Genomic DNA, 17746 nt, shown 5'->3' with positions numbered 1-17746 from the left:
TGTGTTTCTCTCTCAGAGGAAATAAGCATGTACGTTCTCCCCCAGGAAAATAAGGGCACACGACAGGCTGTGCAGGAAGAAGATACTTCACCAGTAACAACTCTGGTCCCACTGGCCCAAAGAACCAGGAACCCAGTTTAGGGGACTTAGTTCGCTTCTTGGTTTTGTTTTCATTGTTACTTCTGACAGATGTTGGAGAACGTTCCGTGTGCCAGGGACCACAGCAAAGTATTCGACCCGCATTATCCAATTTAATTCTCCAACCCCTCTCTTGTGGTATCATTACTGTTTTTACAACATGAAGGAGAAACTTAGGGCTCAACGCGCCCCCGCCTCACACACTGACAGAGACAAGATTCACACCTAGGGCCGCCTGACTCTAGACTCCTCACCCTTCCCCACCTTTATAACGGGCGTGTCTCTCCGTCTCCGAAAAACGTGAGTTCTCGTTTCTGGAAGGCAAGAGACACTCTATCCCAGCTCCGTCTCTTAGAAAAGCAAATGGCTTCGAACCAGTCACTTGGTCAAAGGAGGGGAACAGAATGGAAGGAGCTAATGACGTCCTGAAGCTCCAAACACGTCGAGTTCCAAGAATGCGTAGCCAAAGGGCCTGAACTAAGGCACTTATACCACATCCTTCTCAGCTAGTACTCGGCATCGGGGAGATTTCTTAGAAACAGAAACAAAAACAAAAATATTAGGTATAAGCTATCTGCCAGATTTACAAATTATATTGCAAAATTTATTGTGTTCCTCTTTCTTCCCCGAATGGGAACATCTAGGTCCAGGATATATGGTCATAATATCGCTGGGATGGGAGTTAATACAGACTGGCCAAACACATGTCCAGTTCCAAGAATCTTCTCTGAAATCACTGACTTGATGATGCTAATATTAAAATCCCCCCCCCCACCTTCACCCAGTAAGCAATGGGGAAAAACATTTGTCTTTCGTATTCCAAAATAAGTATTGAGAATCTCTCTCTTTTAAATGCTGAAAATAATCACGGAGATAAGTACAACCAAAAACAATCTTAGAGAAGAAAAGAAAAGAGAAAAGGAGGGAGAAATTGGATGTAACATCTTTCTCTTTGTATTGGTCCCCTTTCTTTGGCTTGCGGCCACGTCTTTCACGAGTACAGACTTGGAACCCATGGCAGATGACGTCTTACCCCGTGTATGGTAAAGGTACTTCCCAAAATAAACAGGCAGGGAATTTGGGAGATGCTGTTGAGGTCATTGAAATCAGTCACCGCTACATGCGTATTGTACCGTTTTATTCCTTCCACCTTGGCCTTGGACACCCTTATCATAACTCAGTAAGGACTTTATCATTTTGATCAGGCCTGCGAGGGCATCAGTCAGAAGAGGCCCCTTGTCCCACGCTGGTGCACATACCCCAGAAATCTCGTCTCTCTAATGTTTCATTTTTAACTGTTGTAATTCATCTGTGTATTTATTGACACATCGCAAATGCACAACGGCGGTGTTCTCGAGGCAATCAACTTACAAAAAGAGAGTAAACCTCCGTTCTCTCTGCAAATATTTACCACGTGCCTTCCGCGTCACAGGTGTCTATACAGAAACAAAAAGACACAGTCGCTGCCCTAAGGAACCACCTGCAGGATTCAACCCCGGGGGGCCCTCTCCTCCGGATGCCCTCCCTAGCACCCAGGTCAGGATGGGAAGCACCCCCTCAGAGTCCCTTGACCTTAGCTCCTCTGCGTCCATGACCTGCGGCTTCTGAGTGTTAATTGGCAGCTTACTTGGGCAGGCTGTCCCTGCTACACCTCGAGGGGGACGGGTTCAAATAGGATGCCTCTCACAGCGCTCTTGGACAAAAATTGCAATAATGATGATGACGACAATGAAGAGGTTGCTGATGATACGGCAAAAAAAAAAAAAAAAAAAAAAAAGTAATCCCTTTTCCAAGAAGGATTGCTTGCCTGTGTCCTTCTGCCCCAAATCTCCGGCTGTGACTACTTTCCGCTTACAGGGGCTCAGCGCGTGTCTCAGAGGATGCTAAGATGTCAGCATGAAGTCAATTTCTTGCGAGGTTCTTCTCTCCCTGATTTGTACCGTCCTACCTAATAGACTTCAGCTGTACTGAAATGAAAAATGAACAGGAAGTAGATCTTGCTGCTAAAACATATGTGTCAGAAAATCATTATAAGTATTAAATTACGGCAATAAAATGAACCAGAACTAATTTTGCAAATTAAGATCCAATAAATTTTTTCATAGCCACACCTTTTCTTTAAAAAAAAAAAAAAAAACCATAAGAGACTCTTAAAAACTGAGAATACACTGAGGGTTGATGGGGGGGGGAACTAATTTTGCAAATTAAGATCCAATAAATTTTTTCATAGCCACACCTTTTCTTTAAAAAAAAAACCGTAAGAGACTCTTAAAAACTAAGAATACACTGAGGGTTTGGGGGGGGGGGGGACTAGTTTTGCAAATTAAGTTCCAATAAATTTTTTCATAGCCACACCTTTTCTTTAAAAAAAAAAAAAACCGTAAGAGACTCTTAAAAACTAAGAATACACTGAGGGTTGATGAGGGGGGGCAGGGAGGGGAAAGCGGGGGAGGGGCGTGGAGGAGGGCACCTGTTGGGATGAGCCCTGGGTGTTGTATGGAAACCAGTTGGACAATAAATTTCATATTTAACAAATAATAATAGTAGAAAGAAAAAAAGAGACAGAAAAAGAATTTTTTAAAAAGGGGCAAAATAAGATTTAGCCTAACGGTATTAAAATTGAGTGTAGGGCTTTTGGGGGTGGGGTGGGGTGGGGCGGGGATGTATATAGAACCAGAAATTTCCATATGACAAGCACATTAACATCTGAAGGGTGCCCCTCCCCGTTGTAAGAACACTGCCCCTGTGCCAAACAGCATCATGATCAGTTTTTAAGCTGACATACCTATGTGTTTTACATGTAAAATTTATGTATACATATTCCCCTTCCTCTCTTCTCTCCGCCCCACCTCCCTACTCCCTAGACGAGGTTCTGCTGACACAAGAAACGAGTAAATTTCTAAATTTCTGACAACTGCTTATTTTTAGAAGAGACTATTGCTGTCGGTCAAATTAACGCTGAAGCTATAAACAAACCTTTAGAGCTTTGCCTGTTCTGGAAAATAACAGGATGTCTCCCTCCACCCTCCAGCATGAGAAGGAGCCCGTAATTAGCTCACTGTCCATGAATAGGCACAAAGCAGGCCGTACAGGAATGCCCACTCCCTTTCAACTTTTCCACGGGAGATCTCGGGGCGGATGTTAATTAATTAAGTGAGTAACTTCCACCTTCTCCTGGGAACACCCTTGTGCACAACTTCTCCTTCCACAAGGGACAGCGAGGAAGAGGATCAAATACCTTCCCGGCCAAGGACTCACAGAGAGGGTCCTCCGAGAAGAGGAAAACGCAGGAGGATGCACTTCCCTCCTCCTGTGGCTTCCCTCCTGGCTCTGGCAGCCCTGAGCCGAGCCACTCTGCTACACCCAGCACACCAAACTATTTATAGCCGCACAATCATTATAAATAAAGCTGTTTATAACACCGAACCCCGGCCCTGCATTTACTTAAAACTGTAGACTGGCGGCTATAAATAACTCTGTTACACCTTCAAGTGTGACTACTGACTAAGACTTCCTCAAATTGTGACAAATGATGACAAGTTTGTTTGACAAACATCCTACTGACATTCATCTGATTTTGAATTAAGTGGTGCTGCTTGTTTAATTTGGTCCCTGAGGCCCAGGATCTCGAGAACTTTCTTTACTCTTTCCCTCCCTCGCCTCCTGCCCCCTGAAATCTCTGTCCTGTGTATAGCTGTTTCTCTGTCCACCCCCTGCCCCCGCCCCGCCCGCCCCAATCACTGGGAAGGATTTGGGGCCATTTAAGGGGGAAGTTTATTAAACCCACCGTTTCTCTCATGGGGCAGTTCTGCTGTGGGGGCTTTGCGAAGGTCCGGGGAGTTTTGTTAATGACACAACAGCAATAGAGAGAGGGAGGGAAATGTGGGCCAGCCCCCGGTGCTGGGTAAAGTTGGAAAGAGGATCACAAGGGAAAGGCAGAACTGGACACAGGGATTTACCTCCCAAGGCACCTGTTCTGAGAGATCTTGACTGATCCTTCTTTGGGTCCCCCTGCTGGGGTTCTCGCTTTAGGTAAGCTGATATTAACAAATGTCGGGAGTTACATGGGACCTCGGAACCCTAGTGGACGTTTGGGATGTACCTCACCCTTGTACAGGTAGAAGAGTTGAGCCAGAGCCCCCCACAACTCCCCACAACTCCTTAAAGCACAGCTAGACTAGAACTCGACAATCTGGGCTCCAGGCACAGGGGGACGGGGGCGGGCTTCTCTGGCCATCTTGAAATGGATTAATGCGTGTGAAGTGTGTAGAACTATTCTGGGCGCCTGGCACGCTCCCTGAGTGCTAGCTATTTATTATGGGAGTGGTGATTATCATCCAGTGCTCGTCTGTCTGAATTCCCTCTTTTGAAAGGCACTCTTATACCGCTCCCCTCCTCCCATGGGCTGTGTCTTCTCTGTGTGATTTAACTCTTAATTATAACATTCACACCATCTCCCCTCCCACCCCCACTTTTTCCCATCTATCTTAAATAGAGCTTGTAGAGCAATGCCTCTTCCCTCTTTCCAGAACACACACCCTCAGATAGTTTCTCATCCGCTTTGGCAAGGATGCCCTCCTTTTGCACTACAAAACCCTCATCACCCTCATCTTTTAAGACTCCTCCCTGCAAATGCCCGAGGAAGCCTGGGCTGACGGTCGTGCAGCCGTGACCCTCTTTCCTTGGAGCCCCTGTTACCTTTCCGTGTGTGTCTCCTTCAGCACCGACCTGTCTTAATCCTGCGTTAAGGTTACTGTGAACGTGCTTATGTTTAATCTTCTCTAGTGGTAAGGTGAACCATTTAAAGAGTCTGCTTACTAAAAGCACAAGCAAAAACAAAAACAAAAAGGCTTTGCCAGTGATACATGGCAGTATTAACCAGTGAATAGCTGCTAAGATGTATAAATAAGTAGCCAACCGGGAGCAGCTGGGTGGCTCAGTCAGTTGAGGATCCGAGCTCCGGGTTCGTGAGTTCAAGCCCCACATCGGGCTCCCTGCTGTCATCACACAGCCTGCTTCAGATCCTCTGTCCCCTTCTCTCTCTCTGCCCCTCCCCTGGTTGTGCTCTCCCAAAAATAAATACAAAACACTAGGAAAACAAATAACAAACCTACAATGGAGCCATGTGGCTTGTAGGAACCCAGCCTTCTGTAGTTCCAGGAAGGCTGCATGAGGAATGTCCACCCGGCAAACGCGTGCATCCTTGGTGCTGACAATGGAGGCAGATACTAGAAAGATCTAGAGACGAAAGAGGTTGGATAACTGACCAACCCGGGCAGTTAAACAGGCTGGAGGACAAAGGGGCAATATTTCATCAACCCATCAGTCAGCAGGCCCTCAAACATTTATTTAGAGCCCGTGAGTTTCATGACACAGAACTACCCTTAAAGAATAGAGGTTTTCCCTGCCTCTGGGAATGAACAATCAGCTCCACTCTCCATGTTTATTTCCTGTACCTTTCAGCTTTCATAACCCCGAGACCCTTGCAGCTCCAGATCTCTCGTTGATCCCCCCCCCCCATTCTTATGTTTATGACGAGAGAACTGGCCAAGCTTTGTCCAGCCTCCCAGTGGGATCCCCATCCATGTGTGCTCCAGGGCCGACACATCAGGCTGCCAGGACCCGAAGCCATTTGAGACCCGCCCCCCTCTCCTTGACACTCCGAGGACTCACGGCAGAACTCACCCATCAGAACCAACCCGCCCCCGGAGGAGAAGCAGGTGAGAAAACTTCAGCTGACCAGCTGACCGCTAAAGAGGAAACGCACAAATCGAACATTCCTGCCAGAGCCCTTTCTTCCTCAAAAGCAACACAAACAGGAGAGGGGCTTCGCGTCCCTTTGTGCTACTCTGTATTAACACAGTCACACTTTGCTCTGCAGATGTCACTTCCAATAAACACCAGGGCTGTCCCAGGCCTGGACTCTAATTGAAGGGATTGTTACTGTTGGTGAATGGCTGGGGAATTAATTAATGCAAAGCCAACCACTTCATAAATGGCTGCTTTGTGAGCGGTCTCAGAGTCCTGGGGACCTCGGTTCCTGTGGTCAGCGCAGCCCCAGGACTCCGTGTCAGCAAACGATATTTATTATCGCCATCAGCCCTTTTCTAAAACCAGAGGAACGAGGCCTCACCTGGAGCCTGGTGGACACAGCCAGCCAGCCTCCAATTTCTCTGCAGCTGAGCACGAAGCATGGAACCCCACCACTCCCCCCCCCCACCCACTGCAAATGTTCTAGATTTTTCGCATGCCACCTTACTTTTTGAAGAAAGGCTTCGCTTGCAAGTTAAAGACGGGAATAGGAGTGCAAACAGATAAAAGGTCTTATCTCCAGCCACCTCATTCCTAATCTGGTGACTGGAGCTCTACGGAGGCACGAGAACATACGTGTGCACACTCACGCCCTCACGCTTAAGAACGCCGCACACACAGGCAGGGTGTTTCTGGTCAGAATTACTCAGTCGTCACCTAATTTAAAAGTCGGTTCCGGTTTGAATGAACTCTTTGGGTAAGCTGCTTCCCAGGAATATAGAGTGAAAAAGGAAAGGAGGTTGTGCATGAACACGCCAAGCCCTCAGCCTCACACACACGTACCTCACTGAATACACACAGGTGGGTGCTTTTTTCTTCTCCCAGGTTCTGTCCCCATGTTCAGACCCCACTTGTTTTTGCTGTGGTGGCTTAGCAGTGTCCTCAGGCCAAAGTGCCACAGTCTTGAAATCTCCCTTTAAGTTTAAAAAAAAAAAAAAAAAAGCACCATGGTGATAACAGTGGTGGGATTGAGGACACGTTTGCTTTTTTTTTTCTTTACACTTTGTTGCAGTATCTGAATAGTCTACACTGAGGGTGTATGTTTTGTATTGGAGAAGAAAAAAAAAAAGCATGGTGTAAAAAAAAAAAAAAAAAAGAAAGAAAAGAAACTTATTTTTGTTTTATAACATCCTTCAAGATCCCGAGGTTTGCTCTGGCGGCTTTATCTGATTTCTGCGGAAGGGACTTTCTGGTCTCGAAAATTAGCCTGGGTCATAAAACAAGGAGACTATGACATTCCCTGAAATTGGATCTTAAACCACTGATTTCTGTCTAAACGTAGTGAAAAAGCTCTAAGTAAAGGAAAATATATCTTTGGAAACTCCATCCTTCCCTTTCCAAGCTCTTGTCCCATGCCCCCACCCCCACCCTTTGTAGCTCCCATCACTTTCCCTGATTTGCTTTGTTTTTTCCCTTTTCCAAGTCTTAAAACACACTTCAAGGATAGGGCCTGGTGTCAGTCATTTACACCTTAGTATGAATTAGAATAATCAGGATTTATTTAGCTACATTATAAGTGTATATGTGCATTTTAATTCTAACTCCAACTGTATAATGAAAGGTGTGGGCTAATGAATGAAAGAGGTCATTATCTCTCTGCATTTCTGAAATTAGACACCTAGGTTTTCAGCTCTTCTGTTTGGAGGAAAGGCAGGCCCCGGGACCAGTCACATAGCTGACTGCAGTAAATGTTTCTACTTTATCTATAGAATCCCACGTTTAATGTCTCTGTCCCTTTAGAAACAGCATACACCCCAAAGAGCTTGCTAAATGTAGGAATGGTTGACATAATGTGCAGCCCGCAAAAATCCTCAGAGGCCCAGGGATTTTCAAAAACTTTATTCTATATTATTACTTGGAAATTTTTATTTGCTACCCATGTATATTGAGTATACACATTGAATATCAGATAAATAAACATGAGTAATGATTTTGAGTGCTGGATTTTGGAAACAGATGAGGAAACCGTATCCCTGAGAATTTAAATAACTGCCAAAGGTCATTCACTGGTCAAGGTTGGGCTTGGCCGAGAGAAAGGGGTTTCTGGTTCCTAGCCCGGGCTCGTGTTTCAACACATCATCTCCCAAACCACCTAATTCAAGTCCCAGACAAATCCGACTGCTTCGTGCTGACGGGAAGCTTCAGACTGACCCTCCTAATTCTCTCTCCCTTTTTGGAGTAGAATTCTTGGCAAGTTGGCTAAGAAATGAGGTTTGAGTGAGCAAACACCACGTTTCTGACCCTTCTAAGCTTTCCCTCCTCTTTAGACTGCTCTGCAGATAAAAAGGGCAACGCGGAAGGAAGAAATACTTCGAAAGAAATAATCGCTGGTCTTTCCTCCTATTTCCATCATTCTGGTCCATATCACAGTATGGTTGATCCCTGGTTCTCCACACACTGCCTGCAACCTAAAGAGAACGGCAGGGCCACTGAGAAGCTTCCCCAGGGTCTACCCTTTAGGCAGAATTTCTCAGCGGAAACCCACTTCCCAGCTAAAGGGTGAATTCGTGACGGCCTCGTATTACTCACAGGTGGATAATCAACAGTTGACTCTGGACCCATGGTTACATCTGGGGTCACCTTCCACCAGGCCCCACGGGGGTAGCATCTAGACCCCCCGGTCATCGTGTACCCTGTATATTTGCCACACGACCCTGTCTGCTGTCACCTAAAACCAAAATAAGGCCTTGACCTTGACTCGCCAAGGTGCTGCCTAATGAAGTTCAGCACCTGCCCTTTATAGATTTGTTCATTTATCCAGCTAAAATATGGTTAGTGGTTACCATATCCCAGGCACCGGGCCAGGCTCTTGCTGTATAAAGAAACCAGACACACACCTCTTGCTCTTGACAAGCTGACGTGAGAATCAGAAAGAAAGGGACAAATGACAGAGAGCCAAGTTCATTTATACCCAAATCGACAAACGCCTCTTTACTCTTCAGGACTCAGATCAGACATCGCCCTCTTCAAAAGGCTTCCTGTTCATCTGCAGACAGTGCCTTGCTTCCTCTCCTGTGCCCTGATAATAGGTGGATTGTTCCTCGACTACAAAATTTTTCACACGGTTAAAGTTATCTCTATGTGCGTCTGCTTGATTTTTTTTAGACTGTGTGTGAAAAGGCGGGAGGACGGAGAGAGGAAAGGCAGACGTTGTTATTTCACACCTCCAAACACCCACAGTACCTGGGGCTTTCCAGATGGATGGTTGGATGGATGGATGGATGGATGGATGAATGAATGAATTTTCAAGCTCTCTTGTCCTCTGCGTAGATGTCCTTGACCCAAATGTCACCCCAGTCCAAACAAGAAATCAATTTCCGCGTGGCCCCTTTAATATGTAGAGCGTGGTTATTTTCAGTTCATGGCTCAAACTTACAGGATTTGGAGAAGTGAGAACCTCATCTCGCTCAGCCAAGAGCTCTATTTTGTTGCCTTTGTTTATGTTTCTCCAGGAGCATCATTAGAGTGTGTGCGAGCATGTGTGAGTGTGGGTGTGCAGCAGTCTGCACGTGATTGGGTGGCGTCCTCCATAACAGGTGTCCCTCCAGTAGGTCTCAGTGGTGATGGAGGGCATGGAGGGGTGTGCCAGGAAGATGGGGCGACTCAGCCTGCCAAAACCAATCACGTTAAATCTTAGCGCTCATTCAGGGCCTGTCACAGGAGGAGAAATCTGATGAACACCCGAATGTCAGGGTGGTTATAGCGTCTGTTAAATGGCTTGTTAATGTGATTGTTGAGAATTTTACACAGAAATGACACCGGTTCCAATCAAAGCAAGGCGGGCCTGGCTCCCAGCCAGCCTCTACCAAGCCCTGCTCCTGCTTCAGGCCAGGTGGCTGGGGGTTCTGCTGCTACCTGGCCTGGCGTCCTGCCACCATTTGGGCTTTCTCTCTGTCTTGTGATCTGTTTCTTGTAAGAGGACGCTGGCGATCCGCCCCCGAACCCCCCCCCCCACCCCCCACCAAAAAAGGATGCCCTACTGTCATGATTTTTACCTGTTCTTACAAGTGGAACAAAGATCTCTTACACCACACAGCAGGAGAGCTTGGGGACCTATCGGGACCTATCGGACCACATTTCGCGTTGATTTGGGTGCTTCACTAAGAAAACCCTTCCACGGGCTGAATCTGTTTCCTTCAGTATCCAGGCAGAGATCATAGAATCTCAGGGGTCATAGGCCCTGAAGGTGACCCAGCCAACTTGAGGTTTCTCCTGCAGAGTGAGTGAGCTCAGCGTGGCAGGCAGGAGCAATCGCCCGGATACCCTGGTGGTCAGCCCAGCTTCCCCCCTCCACCCCCCGACCCCGCCCCAGTTCCCACACTACCCACAATTCAGATGCTTTCACAGCTGCCTTCAGTAGCAGGAAACACAGGCTGCTCTCTTGGACCCGGCCCTGGTCCCGAGGACATCTCTGACATTTCCCTGCCATGTGCCGCAGGGAAAGACGCTTGGTTCTCCAAAGTGCCACGCGGGCCCCCCCCGCCCCCCCCCCCCCATCTGTAAGGATCGAGTCCCCGTGAGGCAGGGTGACCCCCCGGCTGGGCAGCCCACGACACTCCTGGGAACAGATGAGCCCAGGCGGCTTGCTACCATTACTTACTTGGGAGGACCAAACCTTCCCACCCGGGGTCCCCTTCCTTCAACCCTGGCTAGTGGCAAAAGATGGTTTCTCGAAGGCCTGGCTTAGCCCGTACCACGTTCTGTTTTGCACTGAGGCACTCCTGTCCCCTCGTGTGTAAAGCCTTGAAGTGTTTTTCTGGTCAATTTAAGCGCATACCGGAGGGCACGCTCGGGGTCTCAATTATGCGATTGTCGTAAAAGACAAGCCCCAGCTATTCCAATCCTTTAGCCTAGGTTGAAACTCCCTTCAGTTCCTCAAGACCCGTGGAAATGAAGAGCCGCCCTCCCAATGTCTCTTGACAATTCGGTTCCTGGTCCCCGGGCTCCACCAACAGGAATCCTTCCACTATCCTCCCCTGTGTCTCTTCTTTGCAGTGCTCTGAACGGAGCTCGGTGCGTGGGATTTAATGGCTTTTCTTGAAGGCAGGTTACCCTCTGTATTAATTTCCTGGAGCTGCCGTGACAAATTACCATCAACTTGGGCACTTAAAACAACAGGAATGTTCTCTCTCACGCTTCCAGAAGCCAGAAATACAAAATCACGTTATTGGTGGGGCCATGCTCCCTCTAAAGACTTTCGGGGAGAATGCTTTCTTGTCTCTTCCGGTTTCTGGTGGTTCCAGGCGTTCCGTGGCTCGTGGATGAATGGTCCCAATCTCTCCCTCTCTCTTCACACGGCCACCTCCTCTTGTGTCTTTAAGGACCCTTGTCATGGGGTTTAGGGCCCCCCCTAAACCGGGGATAATCCGGGGTGATCTTATCTTGAAATCTTTAACTTAATCACATCTGAAAGGATTTTTTTTTTCTTCCCAGAACATTCACAGGTTCTCTGGGTTAGGATGTGGATATCACTCTTTAGAGAACAGCATTCAACCCACGACACCCTCTTGTAGCAACGGGAGGCTCAAATGCCACTCCCCTACACCAGAGTTGAAACGCTGTACTTTGGAGTTACTAACGATTCGCCCATTACTGGAGGCTGGATATTAGTCTGGCCTCAGACATACGAGATAAATAAGGCATGCTTCCTGCCCTCGAGGAGTTCTTAATCTGATAGATCAGACAGAAAGCAAATAGGTCATTACAGCACAACTTGAACAACGATAACAACAACAACATTGGAAAGTGCCATCACTCGAGAATTCCATGGCCCATTTCCCTAATAATTCCATATTCCAAGCAGTGCTGCTGGTTTCTTGTGCATGTGCCGCCGAAATCCGCTTACCCGTAAAAATGAGAACTGAAGGAAAAAGGCAGGTGTCACGGGGGACAAGGGAGATTTCTTCCCTGAGGAGCTTCCTTTCGGCCGCGGATATGTCTGTCTAGATAGTAAAAGGAAGGGCAGACAGTTGGCAGAAACAGTGCACTAGGGGCGTGATGTTTCTGATGTCTGAGCAGAGAGCATCCCAGAGTCAGAAATGGCTCACACACGGACAGGAGTGATGGCTCCCTGAAAAGCTTTCTGCATATTTGTGCACAAATCGACACCTTGGATAGACGCCAAGGAGCGAGCTTGTTCTTTCCCTGTTGAATTGTTTAAGCATTTCAATACTTGAGTTATGAGAGGCCATATCTGAGCTCCCATGTGAAACCCCGTCCGTTCAGCACCCCCGTCAGGAGACGGCCTGGCCCACAGGCAGAGAAATAAGGAAGCAAAGAATCTGAAAACCCCCTCCTAAATTCCTAAGGGGCAGGGGAGGAGGGTGGGGTGGGTGGAACATTCTTCAAGATGATAAGGACACCAGGTGGAGAGAAATCAAAAGCGTACCTTGTCAACTGGTTCTAGAAGGTTCCTTTCTCACAACAGAGATGTCTTTCTCTACCAAAGCCTTCCACAATTTAGGAGGCAAACTCCGGAGAATACTTACCCTTGAGAGCTGATACATACAGACATAAAAAAAAAAAAAAAGACAGGCAGATAGTCAAAGTACAAATTGGCTAGAATATCGTGATTCAGAAATAATCTCTCGCTAGAGTGATTCCTTTGCTCTGTACTTTTTAACATGTACATGAGGAGCATCTTATAGTAAAATGACTTTTCTGATTTTTTCATAGTTGAGACTCCGTGAGTAAGACATAGATAATCATCCTAAACCAACCCTTATCTTCAGGGCTCTGCCGTTATCTTTGAAAACTAAATTATGTCCCGGAACATTTCTAAGAAAATTGGCAGAGATCCACCAGCTGTCCAAAGAAAGTTGGAAGTAAAACTGCAAAATGTTCTCAGAAGCCATGCTTTGGTGACTCTGCCCAGTAAAGAACTTTTCTGCCCCCAGATAAGTGGCCACTTAGATAACACCGTGTTGCGATTCCAACCTTTGCTCCTAAAAAATGACACATGTTAAGTCCCGAGTGTAATATTTTGACCAATAAAAACAATACTATGCATAATTATAATTATATCCTCAGAACTACAAAGAATACCTCCATACACCCGTTCACATGGCTGAGAAATATTATGAAGTTGGGGTCGGCCTGGCTAATGCCCAGATTCTCCCAGGGTACACTGTAACCACAAGAGGACAATTTAAGCTGACTTTATCTAGTTCTTAAAGATCAGGGTGACCCCAGATGGACGCTGAGTTCCATTATGCCAGGGGGTTCACCACAAAGATCCGTTCCAACCCATTTCTCGTTCCTAGTTCAGTCTACCAGAAAAAGCAAGAAACGCCATCCTTCAAAAATCAGAGAGAAATGCAGGTGCTGAATTTTGTCTACAGACCTCATTTAAGAAAGTGCCAATGCACCGTTCATCAGCCCAGCATGGCCATCCTATGGGCGCCTGCCGCCCCAGACTGTGTCCGTCGTGTCCCCCCACCTCCCACTTCTGCCCCAGCTTCTCCAATGCGTCTGCTCTCTTGGACTGCCCTGAGCAAAATGTAGGCACAGTAAGACCAAAATGCAAGATGGCCTAGGGGTCCATCCAATTTCACATTATGTAGCAGGTTAAAGGGAGGCTTCCTTAAAGATATGTCCATGCCCTGGACGCTGTGAATGTGACCTTATTTGGAGAAAGGGTCTTTGCAGACATGACTAAGCTAAGAATCCGGAGACGAGACCATGCTGGCTTATCCAAGTGAGCCCTAAAACCAATGGCAAGGGTCCTTACAAGAGACACAAAGAGGAGACACCCATGAAGAAGAGCCACGGGAAGATGGGAGTAGAAATGAGAATGACACAGCCCGAAGAATGCCTGGAGGCACAGAAGCCGCAAGGTGCAAGGAAGGATTTCCCCTAGAACCTTCCAAAGGAGCACCAGGCCCTACCGACAACTTGATCTTGGACTTTGACCTCCAGAGAGGATCCATTTCACCCAAGTGGGTGGTAATTTGTTGCAGAAGCTCTAGGAAACTCATATCCCTTGCTTCATTTTCAAGGACAAACTACATTCTCACCTTCCAGAAGGCCACATCAAGCTATCACCAAGCTCATAGGTTTGATGTGAAACCTCGCTTTCTTTCATCATGTAATTGGTCATATCCCTCAAACTAATCAGTCAGGAAATACACTCAACATCTACTAATTTGAAAGCAAGAACAAGATGAGCTAGAAAATAATGCTGGACACATGCTTAAGGTTTTCACTACAATTCAGGATAAACGCGCATGTGCTCAATGCAGCTGAGGAGGTCTGTCCTCAACAATCGAACCCCTTTTTCTGAAATTCACGCCCCACACTCTCAGAGTTGTGGCCAAGACCTGTTGGAATCGCATGACTCCTCCGCACCTCCTGTTAGACCAGTTGTAATTGATGGGAGCAGGGCCAGACCTTGACCCAAGCTGGACCAATCCCGCTGTCTCTCCGGGGGATTTTAAGTTGCAGTGAAGGTAGCTGGGCAAACCGAGCTGGCTGGGCACAGAGGAGAAGGACACTCAGCAGCCATCAGGAGGCCATCTCCCTGCATTTTTACAACCACAGGTCAATCTGGCCGGAGAAGAAGGTGACAAGTGCCAAAGAAAAACAGAGATCAGAGACACAGAGAGGGTCCTCTCTGGGTTCCTCCCGGCTCCTCAAGCCCTCACTGTAGTCTCTCAAGGGGCCCTGCAGCCCTTGGATTCTGCATAACATTCAAATATCATCCTCACACCTTCTTTTTAGCTTCTACCGGTTCAAGCTGATTTCTGTTGTGAACAACCAGGAGAAACTTGTTTGACCCCCTAATGAGCTCCAACAAAGAAAATGAATGGGTCAAGATTTACTTTTCACAACAGACACACGTAGAGGTAGACCGATCTATCTGTCCGTCTACCGACAGATATCTGCCTTGCTTTATCAACATACGATACATGCGACATTCCTCGGCCAAACACAAAGTACTTCCGGATGTAAAAATGGAAGGAATCCTCAAGCTTAGCGTCCTCACTTTAAAGCAACTGTTCATTTTATTCCACCCCTTCCTCCTTGAATTGGAATTCCCCTTGGAGTCCTTATGACCCAATTAAGAAGATAAAATACACACTGTGACCCCGTGCTAGGATGTCACCTCGTCACAATTCCTGGTAGTTTGCAACTTCCATTCATCGAAAACTTTCCCGTGCCCCAACCGTCACCCATTTTACACTGACGCCTCTCAGCCAGCTTTTGCGGGCCCACTCGAGATCTTCATCAATCAGCTGAGAAGTGAGCATTTTGAGCTCTTGCACGGTGACGCCGTCAGCCAAGAGCTGAGTTCTGTCACCATCGCCGTTTTTACCTGCACAGCAATGCTTCCGCAATTATTTGAAAGTCTTTATTACATTTTGCCCCTACGGCTTTATAAAAATAAGTGGGGAAATGGAAAAATGAAAGCACTTCCGTGTAATTCTCACGAACTTAACGCGGCCAAGACAAAGGTGGAAAGAGGGCAGCCCGATGTGGGTAAATACGCGCCCGATTGAAACTGGTGCAGGAGAACAGCGAAACGAAGGAACCGTTAGGAGCCGCTGCAAATGTACCTTCAAAGACTGGATCCGAAAGCAGAGGTACGACTAGAGATTTGATCATGCTTGCAGCCTTTGGGGACTGGGATGCCCTCCTCTTCTGTCGTTCTGTTCTCACACGTCGCTGTGAGTCGGGAGTTGTGGGGAAGGCATTGCCCACGGGAGTGGTAAACCTTCTGTAGACCGGCGATGGGGATCAGAGGGGCTCAAATCTGACTTCCCCTCCTCCCTCTTTCCTCTGCTCCGTGGTGAGGTAAGGAAGGCACCAACAGACTAACTGGTCCTGCCCCCTTTTTAGTTCATTTATTATGCCCAGCGTTATGCCTGTGAGATAGTTCACAACTGGAATCTAGGATCAGCCCAGTGGTTCCCAACCAGGGACATTTTTGCCCTCCAGAAAACATCCGGCCACATGCGAAGATACTCTGATGGTCGCGACTTGGACCAGGGAGGGGTGCCACTGGCAGGTCGTGGGTAGATCTCAGGGATACTGCTAAGCATCCTACACGGGACGGCCCCCTGCCACAAATTTTCAAATAGCGCTCCCAAGTTGGGACAACCACTAGCTCCTAAACTCTGATCTTAATTTAAGGAATTCTCCTTCCATTTTAAAATTCTCTGAATCCAGTTAACTAATCTCTCTCTGGACAATGAGTTGTCCTCTCTAATTTCCACGGGATAAGACGGAGGTGGGGTCGAGAAGGAATGAAAGAGCTGTCCTTCACGGCACACTCACTCCGAGCTGGCCAAACACTGTTCTAGGAGCCTTGCCCATATGACCACATTTAACAGCCCTGTACGGTAGGTCCATTATGATCCTCTCAGACGACAGATTCGGGGCTAAGAACGTTGAGTGAGGTGTTCAAAGTGACAGAGGTCTTGGGACGCCTGGGTGGCTCAGCAGGTTAAGCGTCTGGCTCTTGATTTTGGCTCAGGTCACGATCTCACGGTTCGTGGGTTCGAGCCCCACGCCGGGCTCTGTGCTGGCAGCTCAGAGCCTGGGGCCCGCTGCGGATTCTGCGTCCCCCTCTCTCTCTGCCCCTCCCCTGCTTGAGCTCTGTGTCTGTCACTCTCTCAAAAATAAATAAACATTTTTAAAAAATAAAACACACACACATGCACACACACACACACACACACACACACACACACACACAAAGCGACAGAGGTCTTTTTTTTCCCCCCAAAATGACAGAGGTCTTAAGTCCCAAGCCAGGGCTGGAAGGAGGGAGTCTGACTCAAAAGACAAGGGAACAGACTTGGAGAACGCTCAAGAAGCCAGAAGCACAGATAAATTTCCAGCCCAGCACGTAAGGGAAGACTGAGGAGGGGAGCCGGGTGGAGATACGCTCGGGGAGACCCCGTGGGTCCAGAATAAGTCCACACGTGCCCTCACACGGTGGCTGTCTCGGGGCTTCTGAAAAAGAGGCGTCTCTCCCCTGTTCAGGCTCATCACGTCCTGTTAACCCAGAACTTGTTTTGCGCGAAAGCTGCAGAACTGTGAAAAAGATCGGAAAGCACGGACATGTTTAAATACGCCAGAGCAATCTGCTGACCAGCGAGGTTCATTTCTTAAAATCCTTGTGTGGGGTGAAGCCCACGTGAGCTTATGTCACGAGCTGGTTTCCGGAGAGGCCCTGTTTTCAAGATCGGGCTGCTGTCTGTCTTCTTTACGGAGCTGACAGAGGACATTCCGGAGAATCCATTATGCCCCAAACGTCTGTATTATAGAAAATCAACAATAAAGAGCAACAGCTCCAAATGCAGTTAGTACTCTGAAAGGCTTTTATCTGTCAATAGATTAAACCGTTATTTTTATCTAAGGAGGAGATTGGAGGAAGTGTAAACCGCTTTAAGGACAGCAGAAACTGACCTGCTCTTTTCTGCTGAGTTATTTTTGCACAGCGGGGAGAGAAAAGGGTGGATGTCTGTTTTGTTTTAATCGACGTTTTGAAAGAAAAAAAAATCCTTAAGGAACTACCCTATCCCAAATCAGAGTACTTGGGCAGATTTTTTTTCCCCCTCTATTATTTCCCCCACCGGCAGGCAGGCTCTTGAATGAAACACAATGCTATGGGGTTTGCCTCTAATGAAGAACAGGGCTCCCTCTACGCCTTCCTGTTTAAAAGCCCCAGAGTGTCACCGGCGTACCCAGAAGTGACCAGAGCTAAATCTGTCACCGACACCATCGTGAGGATAGTAATGACAACAATAATAAATTGCTAACGTATATCAAGCAATACTACGGCTAGGTATTT

The sequence above is a fragment of the Panthera pardus genome, unplaced genomic scaffold, assembly GCF_024362965.1.
Source record: "Panthera pardus isolate Hobbes unplaced genomic scaffold, ASM2436296v1 HiC_scaffold_17, whole genome shotgun sequence".
Taxonomy (NCBI): Eukaryota; Metazoa; Chordata; class Mammalia; order Carnivora; family Felidae; genus Panthera; species Panthera pardus.
The sequence above is the reverse complement of the archived record's forward strand: the minus strand, read 5'-3'. Positions refer to the sequence as shown.